Genomic DNA, 19,705 nt, shown 5'->3' with positions numbered 1-19,705 from the left:
TATTTTTTACTTTAGGTTCTCTGCCACTTCCAGAGTGATGTTGAATAAGTCACTATTAGGAAGATTGAAGTGTGGCACCTCAAACAGTGCCTGACATACAGCAAAGACCCGATAAATGTCATCTAGAATTTCATCATTACCACCATTTATTAAGACATCATTCACCAATGTTACTCATTTCACTTGTACATCATCTACTCCACTACAAGCAAAACTTCTTGAGGAAAAATTTAGAATCTGGGAAAAGTACAGCTGCATATTAGCACTTTCCTTGCCCTCCTCCCTCTTCCACCCCTTCCATATTCTCTACACCCTCCTTCCCCAAATACATACAGAGGAGGTTTTATAGGCATTATCTTGGCCTCTGAGAAAAAGTGAAGATTTAAGAACACATAAGAATGGTCTTTATACTATTTACACAGACTTCCCCTAAGGATATTCTTCCTACCAAGAGAAAGTGGTACCATGCAAACAGCTTCTGATTTTTCTTTTACTTTCTCAGCCTCTGTTCTTCAATATACTTCATATATACAACTGCCCAATATGGGGCTGCAGGTTAAAGAAGTGTAAGATAAATTATTCCAGGCCATCACATTAACATTCTATATTGGGGTTGGAGCAGATGCCCTACTTGGTGATAAGAAGCTATACTGTTTCTTTGTTCCCCTTCCTAGCATGTAATTCCTGAGGTACCTTTTCAAGGAGGTCTGGCTCGTCTCAGGTGGGATTCAAATAATCTTGGATGTCTGGTCCACATAACATCATATCATTCCACTCTTACTAGCCACCACATGGATCAAAGCTTTGTCAACTTTGTATTCTTCAGCCCCTAACACTCAGTATCCCTTATGCAAGTAAGCATTTCATATTTCTTGAAGCAAGCTGTTATTCACATTTTGAAAAAACTACTACCTTCAGATAGGGTCAGACACTATGATTAAGGTGCTATCATTTAATTTAACCAAATTCAAAATTCAAAGAACATTTCATAATTACAAAATATTAATCCAATGCTTATTGGTAAATGTCAAACTTGTCACTATGACCTACAAGGCCCTGTCCATTGCTTAGCTCTTTGACCCTGTCTAGCCCACTTGGTACTGACATATTTCATAATTTTTGCTTGATCCAACTTCTGGCCACTTGCACTTGTTCTTTTTATCTGTCTAAAATGCTTTACCTCCCAGAATCCCACATGGTGGGCTGATTTTTATGATTCCTATCTTAGGGCGAAGAAATTGCCCACGGCATGAACAAAAATAGAGAATTCTCTCCACAAGGAAACAACAATGTAGAACAAAATCAAAAGAATGAATGCGCATGCCTGTGTATGTGCATGCATGGGTGTATGCGTTTAGGGGTAAAGGTAAGAAAAAGAAGAGCATTCAATCTATGGAGGGAAGAGCTAAGGAAAAGGCCTTGGGACATAAAGGAATAGAACAAGGTTGTTCAAAGAACTGAAAGTCTGTGTAGCTGGAACTTAGAGAACAGCAGAAGATGGGGCATGAGCCAGATCAGAAAGTTCTCCTTAGAAGAGGCTTCAAAAGAGATGCACTACAGCGTTTATGCACCTTAACACTTAACTAATATCTTGATCTAAGATAGAGTTGTCATTCTTCATTTTTAAAAAATCATTCTGTCTTTATTGGTGTTCTCTTATTCTTCTTTAATCTACAAATAATTATCTTAATTTAATCTAAAAATAATAAAGGTGTTGGTCATCCCTGGGAATTAAAATTTCCCTCAGGAAAAGTAAGCTACTACTTCTGGAGATTTAGGGAATAGGACTGCTCATACCAGACTCTGAAAGCTTGTTTTCTGATCCAAAACATTACCCTAATTTCTCTGGCACTAGTCCTGCCCTTGTCTCAGGTGGCAAACTGAATTATTTTAAAAGGTGGTTCAATTAGCTATTAATTTATCATATACATTCAATTTGCAGCAATACCTAAATCTGTACCAATAATCTGAATAGATTCTGTTCTATACAAAAAGAACAGATAAATTATATTTTAGTAAACTGAATTCTAAGAAATGAAATTCATACTTTTTAAATGACCTTAAATTTTTAGAATTTCTCACAATTCATTATGATTTATTTTTAATTACTCAGAGACTTAGGATCAAGTATGAAATCAGCCCAGAATCTAAAGCAAAAGTATAGAAGGTTACATGATTATTTTATGGTACAGTTGAACATTATTCTGTGAATAAACAATGTGAAAATTTCCTAATGTCTTATTAGATTTCTGATTGTCATAATTTATTTGGGGATAAAAGAGTATAATAAAAATCAGGCATAAACAACTATATATCTGATATAGCCATGAAAACATATGAAAAAGAACAAATGTTTGAAAATAAAAATTTCTAGATGGGCTTTTCATAGCTTAAAGATTAAAATTCTAAAAATAATTTTAGTCAAATGTGAAAGTTAAAATTAAGTAATTTAGTAAAATAATTTCCTTAGTGTACAGTTTAAGATCTACTAAGTACAAAATGTGAATGTTCAAATTTAAATATGTAAATTTGAAACTTTTACTAATTCTTGGATTCATTTCAACATTATTACACTCAGTGGAAGTAAATCTTCACTTAAACAGGGTAACAATGTTTCTATAGCATTAACATCACATCCTGAAAATATATATAAGTATATATTTTTTATCTCTACTGACAGTAGAAATAATGACTATAAATGCTATTGCTTTATGGCACTGATACTTACATACATTTAACTGCATGTACTGCTATTACATCAATTTTTCTTTTCTTATAGACAATTGGTATTAGCACTTTCACTTTTTGAAAGTTTAACTCTTTAGCAAAAAACAAAAAACAAAAAACACCAAACCTAAAATTTAGAAATAGTGGTCAGAACCACAAGGAAGCACATTGAAATGAAACAGTTTATAATACCTTATCACACTGAATAATGCTTTATATTTTCCAACATGCTTTCCAAAATGTATCTTACATCTTGAGACCTTCTTGTATTGTTTTTGAAAGGAGAGCTATGGAGAGGTTCTGATGTTACTCATATAGTTGTAAATGTATCTGATGGACTACATTCATTAATTTCTTTAAACCTGCAGGATGCTGAAATCTATGGGGACAGTAAGTTTACATTTAGCTTTGGTGCTAAATGAATTCCCAATCTTTTTAATTTTTTTTTTTAATTTGTGTCAAAAAGCCTCAATTCTCAAAGTATTGGATCACCAAGCTTATATAACAATCAGATCTAAAAAGTAGGAAAAGCAGATTATCACCTGGCAAAATTAACTTACCCACTACATTCTCATTACAAATTTAAAAAGTGTATACTAATGAGTAATAATTTGTCCATGCCTAACAACTAAAAAAGAATATTAAATAAATATTTAATTCATTGACTATTATTTCTAATAATAAGCACATTCAGAGAATAAGGTTTTTTTTTTTTTTCATTTTATTTACTGGCTTTTGCCATTAAGAGGAGCAAGATGAAGAAGAAAAACAAAATAAAAACTCACTATTGGGGCTGGGGTTGTGGCTCAGCAGTATTGTGCTCGCCTAGCACATGCGAGGTCCTGGATTTGATCCTCAGCACCACATAAAAATAAATAAATAAAATAAAGGTATCATGTCAAACTACAACTAAAAAGTAAATATTAAAACAAAACAAACAAAAAAAACCCCTCAGGGCTGTAGTTGTAGATCAGTTGTAGAGTGCTTGCCTAGCATGTGTGAGACACTGGGTTTGATCATCAGTATCACATAAAAATAAATAAAGAAAATAAAATATATCTTCCACATCTATTCAGAATCTTGAATACTTATTCTGATATAGCACAATGTGAAGAAAGTCTTTTCCATTATTTTAGTGAGACCAAACTGTGGAGCCAACCTAGATGCCCTTCAGTGGATGAATGGATAAAAAAAAAAAAAATGTGGCATATATACACAATGGAATTTTACTCAGCAATAAAAGAGAATAAAAAATCATGGCATTTGCAGGTAAATGGATGGCGTTGGAGAAGATAATGCTAAGTGAAGTTAGCCAATTTCCCCAAAAAACAAATGCTGAATGTTTTCTCTGATATAAGGAGGCTGACTCATGATGGGGCAGGAAGGGGGAAATGGGACAAATAGAAGAATTCTAGAGAGGGAAGAGGGGAGGGAGGGAAAGGGAGGAGGCAGGGGATTAGCAAGGATGGTGGAATGTGATGGACATCATTAGCCAAAGTACATGTATGAAGACACAAATTGGGTGTCAACCTACTTTATATACAAACAGAAATATGAAAAATTGTGGTACATATGTGTAATAAGAATTGTAATGCAAATAACAAAAACAAACAAACAAAAAGATGGTATACTTAAGAATCATTTTGTGTAAGTTACTTCAAAAGGTAACAGAAAGAATTAACATCCTGTTACTTTTCTAATATAAAAAAGCAACTGGAAGTTTGAATTTGTCTTAATAAATCACATAAAACTGACAGCCTTAGGAAAGTGTTTGTTTTTTTTTTAAATCCAAATAGTAATAGTTAGTTAAAATTTGGCTTAAGAAAAAAAGGCAATTCTGATAGCAATCTGGGCAGACATGGGCCACAAAGGTCTAAATTTCAAGTCCTACTCAGGGTTACACCCACATGCAACTCCCTTGTCTCCACTATCCCCTACCCTGGTTTTTGCTGTTCTCTCAGGGAGGAAAGGGTTTACATAGGTGAGGTATTTATAGACATAATCACTATGAAATGAAATGCAGGTTCAAATCAGAGTTTCAGGATCAGGAAGAGTAAGTATCATTCAAATGAATCACCACTGCTAATTTTAGAAGCTCTTATACTTCCTTTAGGAAGCTCCCTTCTAAGGATGTGCCAACTTTTACTTTGGCAATCATAAATAAAAATGAAAGGTACAATAGTCATGATGGTTAGTCAGTTTGGTGCTATTATTTAAACATTACCAACTTTACAGAAACATTCAGGTTATGATTATCTAGCATCCACATTGACAGTATCTTATTCTCAGTAATTGATCTACTACAGTCCATTTTAAAAAGCTTAAGGAGTTGGGAGTGCAACTCAGTGGTAGAGAATGTGCCTACCATGTAAGAAGCCCTGGTTTTGACCTCCAGCACTGAAAAAAAAGATGATGTCCTAGTTCATGTATTATATTTTATTACGCTGATACAAACATGAAATTTAAAAAAAAATAGGAAAAAAACCACATGAAAGTAATTAATAATGGTTTCTAATTTATGCAAAATGTTAATTTATCTTACATAAGTGCACAATAACTTTGTCCAGGTAATTGTAGGAATGTAATACTGTAAATTTTTAAAGTTAGATTCTTTTTGTGAAATAATAAAAAAAAAATTGTACTAGATCTTATTTCAACTATAAATAGCACACTGTTAATATTTTTAAATAGCATTTTAGATTGTTACTGTGGAAATGTGGGGAACAAAACAAAACAAATAGTAGGTATCAATTTTAAAACTAACCAGAATGACTTTATGGAGGTTTGCATTTGTTGGTTTAAGAATATCTAAGAATGTTGTAATTTTTACAACTGGAGAAAATTCCAATAAGCAATTATTATGTGAAGGAAATAAGCAAATAGAAGAGGAAAATGGAAATTTTAGGAAGCAGTGAGGTGGTGGGGGTGCTTGAAATAACACACGCGGAGAACCTAAAGACAGTGAAGGTCAAAGAACCAGGAAAAGTTTACCCATTTCTTCCAACCTATAGTCATTCCCTGGGAAATAATGTAGGTTCCCTGGGACACAGCTGAGTTATTTGCTCTAAGTGTTTTCCGTTTACCTATTAAAACAGGCCACATTCTCAATTCCAGACCCCAGGGCCTGACAGAGGGCTCCCCCACCCAGCCCCTTGCATTTCAGTGGCAGCCAACTAACCTCTCATGGCTGGCATGACTAATTGAGTTTTTTCACTTGATGGCTTTATGTACAAGGGAAACTTACAGGCATTTTTATACATATGTCTCTCCATTACAGCTATGAGAATGGATACGATTTTAAAATTATGAGATAATCACACTGCTTTACTATCACTTCATCAATGGGCAGTAAGTGGGGGAACAGAAGCTATAAATTCTAAATTAATGAAAATAATACATTTTTAAAATACTGTGTTTCAGAACATAAAGGATGCTGCCTTCACCTCTTTTAAAGTTTCTAATTTCAACAATTCAAGCAAATAAATATTCATATGTTAAAAATAAACAGATGAACTAGAAATTAAGTTCATTACAGATTCATCATAGGATTCTCAATCTTAAATGGCTTTCATATATTTAGGATAGAATTTATTATTTTTAGGCAATATGAGTTATTGCATAAACTGTTCAATTGAGAGGAAAAAGTCTCTACCAAGGCCTAAACTACTCTGCTGAAAACAAGAACAAATAGATTTTTAAAATAAGAATCAGTTGAATCAATATTAGTTTATTTTACATACTTGACTATCTAAAAAATAAAAACAATTAACTGATACTTTATTATTTAAAGACTAAGAAGGAAATAAAGGAGGTTCAAGTCAAATAATGTGAAAGTGATTTGGTCTTTACTTTTTTCTCTTTTCAAATAATCTATATTTCATTAATAGAAATTTTTGTGAATGGCTCAAACACCTACTTTGAAACTGCAGATAAAGACAAATAGGATAAAACAGATCATTTTTTTAGAATGACTTTTAAAATACTATCTAGTATACTGGTTTTAAAAATAACAAAAAAATTATAATACATTTCTTCATTTCTCTCAAGAATACTTTCTTTTTAAGAATTACACACACACACACACACACACACATCATATTCTATATACACACAAGAGTACTTCTTCTCCTATCTATCTGAAGTTATCTAAAAATATACAAAGAAGGTTTAAAAGTTATTTAATTTGCACCATTTTTACCCAAGCTTTTAAAAAATATATCAAAAAGAAAACAAGGTATCCAGTTTTAGTAAACAAGATAATTGCTCTTCAAGTGGATCCTTGAAGTCTGAGGCAGTAGGCAGCTGCAAACATCCGACTGAAAGCCAGTTTGTGGCTTCACAGCTTCCAGTCGAGGATGTTTACAGTCGCTCACTGTCAACAGGAATAAGCCTTCTTCAGCTTTTGGTTTGGTTAACCTGAAGAAAGCTTCCCAGCAGGTGTTTCTCAGATATACAGACAACAATTTGTAAATTTAAAAGCCCCTAACAGAAATATTCTAGAAAATGTCTTAAATTCAAAACAAACACAAAGCTTCATGAATGTCTTCTGTTCATCTACCAAGTTTCTATAAAATGTTGTGATACACTGAGACCGCATATGCAAATAGCTTTCATCCATTACTGTTGTCTACAAGAAACAACAGGCAAGAGACCAGGTTACTTAATATGGCTCCAGCATGCATTATGTAATAAAAATCCTTCTTACAGCATAAGTAACCAAACATAGAAACTACACTCTCTTAACAGCATAATGTGCACATGTAACATTAAAAAGCTGTAGTTAAGTGAATTTAGACTATAAATAAAAATAGGAAAAAGTTATAAATTCTGACCAAAAAAAGAGAGACTTACGTGCTGTTTATAGATCACTTTTGTTCTGAAATCTGCTCCCAGGGAGAACTTGTACAGTCAGCTGATTTTTGAAAGAGTAAGCAACAATCAGAAGAAAAAACAGAAAGGAATAACGCGGTATATAACACACTTGTATCCCATTGTGTATCAAAGTTTCCCACTGGAAAAACACAAAACTTATCACTCTCAGCGGAGTGACGCACATTAACTCCAAAATTGAATGTTTTGAATTCCACTCCCATTCTCTTATGAAAATAAATGAGGAAAACTGAAGGTTAAGCTCTATCAGTCACTACTTTCCTAAGGTAATTTAAAACCCTTATGAGTCCAGTGAAAGATTAAGCTGATACAGAAAAGTGGGTGTGCTTTTCCCCGACATTTGGTTTTAGGTGAAGTTGCCATAGGTTCTTAAGTTGCAGAAGACTTAGGAGTTTGTGACACCAACCCAGAGCAAAAACAAAATCCTCACAAATAGGAGCAGCATCATGCTTACTGAAATTAACAAAAGTGAAAAGCTCCATAAATTACTTTCTCAAAGCAAAGGGTAACTCTATCCCATTAAGGTTAAGGAAGTTAATCTTTGAGGCAGCAGGTGAAAACAAGCTGAATTATGTTGTGGCCTTTTTCTTTATTAACTACGGACTTTGAACTATTAAAACTTCCTAGGGAACCACATTTTCTCAATGGGTCAAGTCACATAGGGGAACAAAGCAAACTTTATCAGTGCTGTGCAATTCTACATTCCAGAAATTCTTAGTACTTGGCATTCATATACCACTGCTGACCAGAGTTTGAGTCAATCCTTCAAACTCAGCAGCAGTTATCAACCTCATGAACTCTCACCAAGATACCCATTTCTTTTAAGTTATCCACATACACAGACAGGGTATGCTTTAATTAAAACAGATAAGTCCCCAAACTTACACCCTACGAGGAAATTGTGTATCAGTTACCATTTACAAAAAGAAAATATTTTTACTTCCACAAATTTTTCAGAAAGTGATAGATCCCCGGGGTGGGGGGGGGGGACTATAGCTAAGTTGGTAGAGTGCTTCCCTTGCATGTACAGGGCCCTGGGTTCAATCCCCAGCACCACACACACACACACACACATACAAAAAAAAAAAAAAAAAGGTCGTAGAAAGTGATAGATCCTCTGCTTGCCTTGGAATCTTACCAATTTTGAATAATAATTTTAAATTAAAAATGATTAATGGAAACTGACTTAGTATATACTAATCAAATCACTTTGGATAACAAATAATTCCATGAACATGTAGTGAGATAAACCTTAGCACAACTTTGAAAATCCAGGTTTTTACTCAGCAGTTTATGAACAGACATAAAACATTTTCTAAAGAGCCAAGTATGGTAGCACACACCTGTAATCCCAGATATTTGAGAGTTTGAGGCAGGAGGATTTCAAGTTTGAGGATAGCCTCAGCAACAGAGTAGATCCTGTCCCAAAATAAAAATAAAAAGGCCTGGGGAACATAGCTCAATGGTAGAGCACCCCTAGTTTCAATCCCCAGTCCCCCAATACAAAACAATAAATAAACAAATTATCCAAAGAAAGCATGGAAGACCACAAGATCATAGTTCACAAGAGTTCATAAATGGAAGGCCATTTTACCAGTTATCAGTATAGTACTTCATGGCCTATATGTATAGATTTCTTTTTCAGCAAGATCCAAGCAAGATGGTATCTATGTAAAAGCTAAAGCATATTTATTCCAATAGATACTGAAAACTTTTGTTAGTTTTGGTGAGATTTAGTATTATTTAGGTGTTTAAACTATTTGTTTTTTGGTTACTGAGCTGTTTAGGCCATATTTCACTCTCTCTATATATATCTATCTTTCTATCTGTATATCAGTGTAATTATCAAAGCTAAACAGTAGTAACAGATTATCTAGACAGCTTCATCTAACTCCATATACCTCAATTTTCTCTTACCACAACCATTCTGCAATTCTTAATCAGTAGATGAGGAGACTGCTGGATTTGTATATTTTGCATGAGTTATCTAAGGCTTCCATTATATCATTCTGGCAGAGAACCACTGTTCTATAAGGACTGAACTAAGTAAGTTTGCTTAAGACTGAAAAAATCTTATTACTATCTGAAAAATGTGACCAGTAAATCTACTCAAAATCATGGGTTAAAAACAAATATGGCAGAATAAGATCCAATTTTGTTAAATACATCAGATTTAATGCTTGGTCATTTACAACTCTGGAAATACCAAAAACAACTTGTCTAGTTCAAAACCATGAGCATTCCATTTCTTTAGCTCTGTTAATTGAGGTCCCTGAGTCTTCCTACCCAAAAGGTACAGCTCTGGATGTCTATACCCTGGTCAAGTTTTATACTCTTTCCCATATCTGTTTGAAGAATTGTTTAATTCCTTCTTGTGGGGAACAGTTTGGGACCAGCCCCAGAAAAAAACTTAAGAATTTTCTTAGCTCACCTTAGTGATTCAATATTGACCCTTTCAATTGACTCTTTAATAATGTACTTTCTGCAGGCTATATACATTTTAAGAATATCTTAAAATGTTATTAGGCACCCAAGTTCCCTACAACAACTATTCACAATTTATTCACATAAATTTAATGGCCCATATCTGAATGGAGATTTTAGGCACTTAGCAGTTGGTGAAGGTTACCATTGCTTATGATGTCTATGTGTCTGTCTCTTTCTCTCCTAGTACTCTCCTTTAGAGAGTGATGGAAATGAAAATGTGCATGTAGGAACCCTGGTCACCTAGAGAATAAAGCTTCTCTCTCTGCTTTCACCTCTCTCCTCTCTTGTCCTTATAACCTCCCAGTCTTCAGGCTAGAGTTTTTGCAGTGGTGCTCTAGGAAGGGGTGTATTCCAAGTCAGCACAGGGCATAGTGCCCAGGCTCTGCATCCTTCCAGCCTACCTCTCTTTGAGGCCCTACAGTTCAGGCAATTGCATTAATAGTGTTGGCATTCAGCCTCTGTCCTTTTTTTTTTTTTTTTTGAAACACACATGAAGACAAACACAAGTGGTCTCTCTTCCTTTTGTAGAATGCATACCTAGAACTCATCTGAAATGGAAGTGACCTAAATGTACAAAAAAAAAAAAAAAAAAAAAATCTGCACTTTAAAATTAATCTTTGTCTTCTCTGATTTATTCTTTTACACTTAGCAGTCCTCATTGTTTTTAACCTAGTTCAAGGGCTTCTAATTCTCAATATACTTCTTGCTAATAAGCAGTCTTTTGTTAGCTTTTATTTATAAGTAATACAAATAAAGACCTACCTGGCCCTTGCCTTGTGAAAATGGATAGAGGGTACAGGAATTCCCTGAGAACATTTCTCATGGCTTATGCTCACATGAAAGATTAACAATCTGAAATTCTAGGAAGAGAAGATTATCTTGAAAGTATACAGCTTCCAGAGTTATAAAATATATATATATATATATTCTACTGTAGAAATGAACATAATTATTTTGTTCAATAAGCATTCTTTGATAAAATGGCAGTGAAAATGAAGAATTAAGCTAAAAAGTATATATATATATATATATATATATATATATATATATATATATATATAGTCTTAATTTAAATATAACCTCAACTAAGTATTTGTTGTATGTCAAGCAATGTCAATGCATGGCTTCATTTCATCCCTGTCACAGCATGAAAAAGCAGTTGCCATCACAGGTATGTCATCAGTATCACAGGATTGAGTGTAGAAATCATGCCCATCACTTACTCTCTTGTTCTGATGTTTTGTTTATTGTAAGTCTTTCTGGATCATTTGTGGTGCAAGAAGACTTCATGGGTGTGGATAAATATGAGACAATCAATAATAGTTCATTGTAAATTGAATATAAAAGTTAACCAAAAAAATTAAGAGTAGAAAAGACCATTTGGTGATGAAAACAATTAAGTCACTCACTCATTTTTCATGTATTTATTCACTGCCAAGCTCTCCTTTAAAATAGTACTGATTCCCAGACAGGAGCTCTCAAACTTTATCATGAGCTTTTGGGCTGTTATCACCCTACTTTCTCCACCCACCCTGATCTGCTGGGAGCCCATCCTCTCCAACTTTGGCTGGCATCCCTACTAGGGAGGGGGATTCCAGAGGGTCAGAGCATCATAGCTTTCAGGCTAATAAGGGACTTTCCACTCCACTCCTCCTGCCTCAGGGCCCTCCCTTTCCTCCAGCCTACACTGTCAGCAGTTCCCAGGCAGCCTCCCTCAGACCACCTGCTGGCTCAGCTCCACCCTTCCTTGCTCAGGCTCCATTAGACTTCTTCCTCACAAAGAGCCTCTCTCACAAGAAATACTCTCCCAGTTCTGCTGAAACAGACATTTCTGAGGGAACATTATGTAAATTTAGGATGAGTTTCACTGTAATAATCATGTGGCAGAATTCAAAACTTGGTCTTTTTTAAAACAAATCAAAGCTATAATTCCCTAAACAGTAAAAATTCGACATGCTTAGTCCTACTCCTTCAGAGTAATAATCATTTCAGAGGCGCACAATTCTATAACAGAAACTGCCTCTTAAATGTTTATTGTGTTTATAAATTTCATAATTTGAAAAACATCAATTTCTAATTCAGGTCCAAAGTATAAAGTTGATACTTCTGTCAACTTTTTCAACAAGTTAAAGGAATCTGCAACTTAATTCATTTTTTATTTTTTATTTTAGAAAGCATTTATAAAATCAAAGTTAATTTAGAATCTTTTATTAACCATTTTGTATAATATAATATTAATAATAAATTGGCATAAAAAGTCAGGTTGACATAATTAGAAACTGAATCACTTTGAAATTACATAATCATTAAAACATGTTTTCAAAGCTATGCAATAACTGAGAACTTTAGATATTTCATCAGGTTAAAGAAAATCTAAGAAAAAAGTGATATAATCGTTACTATATTAAAGTATCTTACAAATTTTCTCTAATATGGATACTTTAATACAAAGTATTAAAAATGTTGACTCATTTCAGACGTAAGAAATAATACTTTCATTCCTCAAGAGCAACATAGACAAAAGCAAGACATTTCTTGTGAATAGTTCTCTACGTGAATAAATCTAAAAAGAGGGAGGATTGCATAAGCCTTTTCTGTCCAGGTCACAATTTTGTCTTAATCGCTACTGGGACCCTCAATGTGCCTGGGATATAGTGGATGCTCATATATTGGCTGAATTGTTAAAATGCTGGTAAGGAGATTTTTTTAACACACCTTTTACAATTAAACGCCATCTTTATTTTGAAAAATTTAAGAGCTCATAGTTCTCTAAAAATGTACTTTTTTCCCCCTTTAAAAAAAAGTTATGAAATAGGCAGAGAAGTTAATAATTGGTCCCAGGTAAGAGCCAACGCCAACATCTAAAGATAAGATTTCTCCATCCTGTGGTCTTGGGAACTGTCCTGAGACAGGCTATGATTCTGCCAAGATGGGAAAACAAGAAAACTGAGCCCTTCTGATAGATGTCAGTATAGACAGGTCTGTAACCTCCCCCTCCCTCCCCCAGACATGAGCCTGCTTTCTCTAGGAGTGGAAACTACGATACCTATACCTCATAGAGCACTCCTGAGAAGTGATACAGGTATATATGAGAAAATACTATAGGTCTGTTAGCTATGTTTCCTTATTATTACTTTCTGATTATTAATGTGCTAGGACAGATTAATCAGAACAGTGTCTATTAATGGAAACATACTAAACAAGCTACATGATCTCATTTAACTTTACCGGACATCAATCTCCTTAACTATAATGAGAGGGTTCATAACATTCTCTATAAAATCCTTCTAGTTATAAAATGCTTTGACTCTTCATTGCTTAAATTTATGAGGTAGAGTGGAAACTTCAGTGAGGGAGGGCTAGAAGTTTTAAAAAATTAAACATACACAAATTATGGAAGCAGACTTCTAACTAGTGTGATTTTTCTTAATATAAAGAACCACCAATTACCCTGAACTCATTCAACATCACTTCCCACACCCACACATTTTTAAAAATAGTGGGACTACAAAATTGTTTGAGAGTATATTTACAGACACAGTAGTTAGCACCAGACTTATAAAGCTTTCTGCAGAAGAACTTACTTGTCTCCAACACTGCATGGTGTGGGGACTGGGTTATAAGCGGCAAAGAGGCTCATATACCTTATACCAGAGGCAAACAGGAAGAAAGCATACAGAAAACAGTGACAATGAAAATTTTATTCAGAGTCCAACCAAATCAGGCTGCAAGATTTCTATACCATTTCACATGAGAATGGATAACTTAATTTAAAATAGCTCACTCACATCAAAATCAGCAGTTACTGCAAGTTAATATTTGACTTAAAGTGTTTTGGACTATCAGTTGCTCAAATAAGAATTCATAGATTTTCAACAAAAGAAATATAAACCTATAAAAAACACCCTTCCTTTCAAAGAATAGTTATTTTAAAACCCATGTTATGATTGCATTCTACTTTTTCACCTAATTAATATGTACTCACAGCAGGTTTGTGATAAATGTGAATCACTAGAGATAATGATGAAATACAGTAAGACCACATAGTTAAACATTAAGAATAGAGGTAAGAAAAAACTCAGGTCAAACAGGGCAACTGCAGAAGCAACAGCAACAAACCACCAATTTCTGTTTTGTTTCTCTTGCTTCTAGGGAGGACAGAGTGTCTGAGAAAGTATGGAATCATTTCCACCTAGCTCTAGGCCCAGGTTCCATTTCTGCCTTAAAGCAGAAAATCTTGGTGTGGTGGCAATCTAGGATGCTCAAATGGGGAGAACAGTAGAGCAAAAAGAATATTTCCATAAAATACAAAAGGATGGTGAAGTGGGAAAAAAGTAGGTTAAGCAAAAATAAAAGTAAAAAAAGAAAACTCCTTTTCCTCTTTTCTATTTCCTAAAGGTAATTTATTAGTGATTTCTCAAATGTGTGAACAGTATGTTACTGCCATACAAGTATCAGAAAAAAATCTTTAATTTACTTTGTTTCATGGACGGGGTTCTAAACAAACCTGATAGGATCATGTTTCTCTATCTGGGGAATGAACTACTATTTAAAAATAAATGAATTTATCCAAATCGACACTTTTGCCATTTAGATTAGCTTAACGTTCTGTTATTTAAACAGAATACTTTTCATAAAAATTCTACAGATAACATGATAAAAAGGGATACTTCCCTTTTTATAAAAAGGGGGGCCATAATATGAATTATTACAAAGTTTAAGAGTAAGATGATCATGTATCATGGATTTTCTGTAAGGGTCATTTTCAATTATTCTTTCCCAATATAATCATAAATAAGTAAGACATTCTTTCGAACCTGTGTCTGACCACGAAAAGTCATGAGAGATGAGTTAAACAGCAGCAAAGAAAGAAACTAAAAGTCCTCAAAGAATTTTTGTTCCAACTTTAGTTCTGTATTGTATGAAACAAAAGCAGTACACTTATATTTCTGCTAGACTATCTATTAAGAAAAGGGAACTTATTCTATACTACATGAAGAATACTTTACACTTACCTTTTTAAAATGAACTATCCTAATTTAGAATCATTGGGGGAAAATCTATCATGGCGGTTAGTATTCTAAAGCACGCAAGCCTTAACTTTTCCTTTTATTTTTTCTTTCTTTCTAAAGTTGTTCTTCAAATTGCCTCTGGTATTTTCTAAATGTGCTCAGAAGTCCTACGGCTCTCGCAGTTTTTTAACTAATAAAATAAACATAGCAATCGAGTACCTGCAGTTCTGTTAACAGTATTGTTTGTGTTATAAGCCCCATCCACAAAGGCTACAGAGATAATATCCAGTACAAACAAACATTACTGAGATACCAGTGGCATCTTAAAGCAGCACACCCAAGTTTCAAAATGCAGAAGAGAAAAATTTTCCACTCCCACGATGCTCAACTCCCTGGTAAAGCACATGTCAGGGAAAAGAGAGTGACACTGCTGCTGTTACTGTGAATTCAGGGAGGAGGTGTGGGTGTGAAGCAAATCAGCAATTCTCTCCATTTTTTCACCATCCTTCCCCATCCCAATTTATCTCTTTTTTTCTACATTCTCTCTCTTTTTTTTTTCCTCCATATTTCTACTTTTTACTACATATTTCCTTATTGTCTGATTTTAACTGCTCTCCAATTCCAACAAAAAAGATGGATTTGACCTTTAATTTTGTTGCTTAACATCAATCTCTGAATTTCATAAAATACAGATGCATAGACCCTACTGAAAAATATTTCAATGGAATATGCATAGTGCAAGGAAGGGGCTGCAGTGGGCTGAAGTAAAGGCTGGGGAAAAAATTTCTCCAGTGATTTGCAACGCCCAAATTCCCAGCTGAGGGAAAAGTTAAACCCTTCAGGGACAAAATGGCCCTGAGTCAGCCAAGAAATGCTAGGAGGTAAGACATAAAGGTTGGTGCAGCCCTGTAAGAATCACATGAGCCAGTACAATCCACCTGCCAGGCTGAACAGGCAGCTGAAACCTGAGGAGCAGCTCCTCTTTCTAAGTTTGTCCTTTGCTTCTAGAGCCCAAAGACTTAAAATTGAGTAAAGATGACATGCCACTCTTTAAGACTAGGCCCAGCTGAATCCTTACTCCTTCCTAAACAGACCCATCTTCCTCAAACTCCTGCATATCTTTCTTTTGCTTCTTAGCACTACTATTAAGTTATCTTCTTGACCTACCCTCAGTAGTCTCCCCCAACTTAAGGCCCTACCACAAGATAAAACTCTGTACCTTAGTTTTCTCAATTGTAGAATGAAGCTATGTGTTAGTGTAGAGTTAAGAGGATTATATAAACTAATATTTGTAAAGTATTTAAAACAGTATTTGTTACACAAAATATAAGAATTTGTTAAATAAAATGAAAATAAATCATCTTTGAATACATGTATCCAGATCCAAATGACAGGAAGGTCTTCATAATGGCAAAAACAGGCTTCAAACAATAAAATAATAGCAAAATAATAGCAAATATACTGATTTTGTAGTGTACCATCCATCCAAAAGACTTACTAAGGACTGAGAAAGATTTCTGAAGAAATGAGGTTTTAACTTAAAGTTGTATATTTAGTCAATTCTGATCCCAAGACACTAATCATTACTGAAGAAATAAGTCTATCTGCTGAAACAACACCTTACAAAATGAAAGTATGAGACTTCACCCTTAGTCTGGGGCATCTTGTACCTGACTATTCAGTATTGCAATGGTTTGCATTCTTTAGGCCTTAGTAAGATAATATTATTTAAGATGTTTCACTGTACACTCTATTTTTTTAAAAAAGTATCTGAAGTAAAACATTTGATTAAGAAAAAATGATGCATTTTTCATTTGCACATGGGGCACTATGAAATAAAAAGGACAGGTTAAAGTAAGGAATAGGAAAAGAGATGGTGAGAAAATAAGGTCAGTTTCATGACAACTGGACTGTTTACCCTGCTTGTAATATGTGAATATATAAATAATATAATGTGATATATAATAATATAATTAAAACTTATAAAAAGGAAACAATGCATTTCAAATTGGAACTATATATTTGTACAGTATAAAATTACATCATGAAAATGAAAACTATTTTAAACTTTAATAATCTCCTATTTAATAACCATTTTTAAGGTAGAAAAAAACATTCAAAAAATGTCTAAAGTGCCAAAAGTAAATTACTAAAAAATAGTAAATACATGTTTTTATTTTTCTGTCAGAATTTAACAAGGCTTGGAGCAGTGGCACATGTCTATAACCCCAGCAACTTTAGAAACTGAGGCAAGGATCACAAGTTTAAGACCAGCCTTAGCAACTTTAGTAAGACCCTATTTCAGAAAAAACAAAATACAAAAAACAACACTGGATGTAGTTCAGTGGTATAATGCTATAGCACCCCTGCATTCCATCTCCAATACCAAAAAAAAAAAAAAAAAAAAAAGAGAAAGAGAAAGAAAAGAAAAAAATTAGCTAACCATATTAAAAATTACTTCCAAACAAACGCTGGATTTCATAAATATAAGACCAAGAAATCTTACAGACATTCTCTAAGTGATAGTAATAAAATATTTTTTAAAAAATATATTCATATTTGACTTTTTTGTAATTCTTCAGTTATAGCAAAATTCTACTCACAATCATTCAAGAATTATAGTTTTTCATGAAGATAGTTCCTGTGAATTCTTGTTTAATTAAAAAAGTATTAGCACTGATACTTTTAATCTACACTAATAGAACTGATTTATAAAAGTTTATGTTAAAAAATATATATACATATATATATATATATATATATATATATATATATATATATATATATAGAAGTATTACACTTCTCTAAATTTTAGTATTGTGCTTTGAAGAGTTCTAACTTTTGCAGGAATAAAAGTACTTTTCATTTAGACAAGAAATTTCCATTACTTGTGTATTAAGAAGCCACACCCCATACAACTAATGACAAGAAAACATTTCAATTCAGACCTCTAACTTGGCCTGAAGCAAATTAAAAAAAAAAAAAGACTCAAAAAATACAAGGCAACTCACATTTTCAAAGAAAGGAAACTTTTGCTAAATAAGTCGCAATTATGCTGAAGAATTTATATGCTAAGCACGACTGAATATAAAAACACCAGAGCAGTCAACCATAGCTTTAGCACTTTCAGTATGATTAACAGAATGAGCCTTCAAAGGTCAATTAAATGTCAACACACTTTAAAGAGATATTCTTAAAGTCTGGTCAATGTATAATAGCATCTCATAATTTAAGGGTATCCTTCTTAATTTAAGTATAATGTGCATGTGATATATGTACATATATATGCAGGCTTACAATATTTCATCAACCAGCTTACAATAAAAAGTCACCTGGCATCTATTCTAGAGTTTTGAATATCTTAATGTTTTTCAAGTTATGAAATAATTTAAAAAACCACAACTTTGTTACTATATAGCATTATTCAATGAAAATAAAACACAAAGTTGGCTTTTATATTGAGATTCAACTAAAGGTGGATTTAAAATATGTATGTAAAAATTGTTATTGAACATATGTAGCATTTGTATGTCATTATTACCTAAACAATACAGTAAAATAACTATTTACATTGCAGTAGTATTACAAGTAACCTAGAGATGATTTAAAGTATCCAGGATGATGTATGTAGGTTAAATGCAAATACTACTACACCATTTTATATAAACAACTTGAATATTCACATATTTTGGTATCTGTAGGAAAGTGGATCCTGGAACCTATCCACCATGAATACTAAGAAATAAGTGCAAATTATAAATTCTCAAGACTAAGTTATACAGTAGATGAATCTATTTTTTCTATCATAGGAAGTCAATCCTAAGGATAATGCATTTTTGTCCCCAATACATATCATCTGGTATATAATCTATCCCCCAGTAATCTTTTCTGAATTCTTGTGATTGAAAAGCTTCTCAGAAAAGGTATATGCCAAATGAAAATAGAAATTTGTGGGACTGAACAGGTCCTGAAGGTACTAAATGCTTGTATTGATATTTTCATCCAAGAACACAGTAAGATCTCCAATTTCATCTCCCCTAAAGAAGGTCAAATTATCATAAATCCTCAGAATGAGAAAGGCATATCAATGTCATTTGGCCCAATCCACTCCATTAACAAGATAAGGAAATGTAGAACAACTTGACTTGACTCTTATAGCTCCTTGGCAGAAACTTTTCTTCCAGTAAATATAAACACATAAACACACACACACACACACACACACACACACACACACACACTTCCATTAGGACTTTATGACTAGGTTATAACTGACCCAACAGTTGTGACTACTGTAAGAATTCAGAGGAAGCGCACATCCTCGAGATGTTAATTATTTTCCAAGAAGGTATCAGAAATGGAAGAATAAAAGTAGAAACCCATAGTTCAAAAGGAAACATCACTAATGAACTAAGCTATCATGGTTGTTCCTAAAATTATGGAAAGATAATGTTAGATTAGAATGGGACTCTGTTTTTTTTTTTTTAATGTCACTCTATAAACCAGGCAGGACAGATTCAATTTCATTAGAGGATTTTAAATTTAGAAAACCTAAAATAATAAAAGCAAAGACTGGCCTAGGAATACAT

At 33.5% G+C, this 19,705-nt stretch overlaps 1 long non-coding RNA gene across 2 annotated transcripts in view; it reads right to left on the bottom strand.

The window, feature by feature from the left end:
- The window catches only part of LOC114086705 (uncharacterized), a 48,131-nt gene that overhangs the window by 23,737 nt on the left and 4,689 nt on the right, over nucleotides 1-19,705 (bottom strand). For both annotated transcript variants that reach the window (XR_011707719.1, XR_011707720.1), the window contains 2 exons: nucleotides 8,961-9,036; nucleotides 7,579-7,639 (listed from right to left, as the gene is read on the bottom strand). This is a non-coding gene — a long non-coding RNA (uncharacterized lncRNA). The remainder of the gene's footprint in view (nucleotides 1-7,578; nucleotides 7,640-8,960; nucleotides 9,037-19,705) is intronic.

Source organism: Marmota flaviventris, chromosome 6, assembly GCF_047511675.1.
Source record: "Marmota flaviventris isolate mMarFla1 chromosome 6, mMarFla1.hap1, whole genome shotgun sequence".
Taxonomy (NCBI): domain Eukaryota; kingdom Metazoa; phylum Chordata; class Mammalia; order Rodentia; family Sciuridae; genus Marmota; species Marmota flaviventris.
Note: the sequence above shows the minus strand (reverse complement) of the source record. Positions and strands in the feature narration are given on the sequence as shown.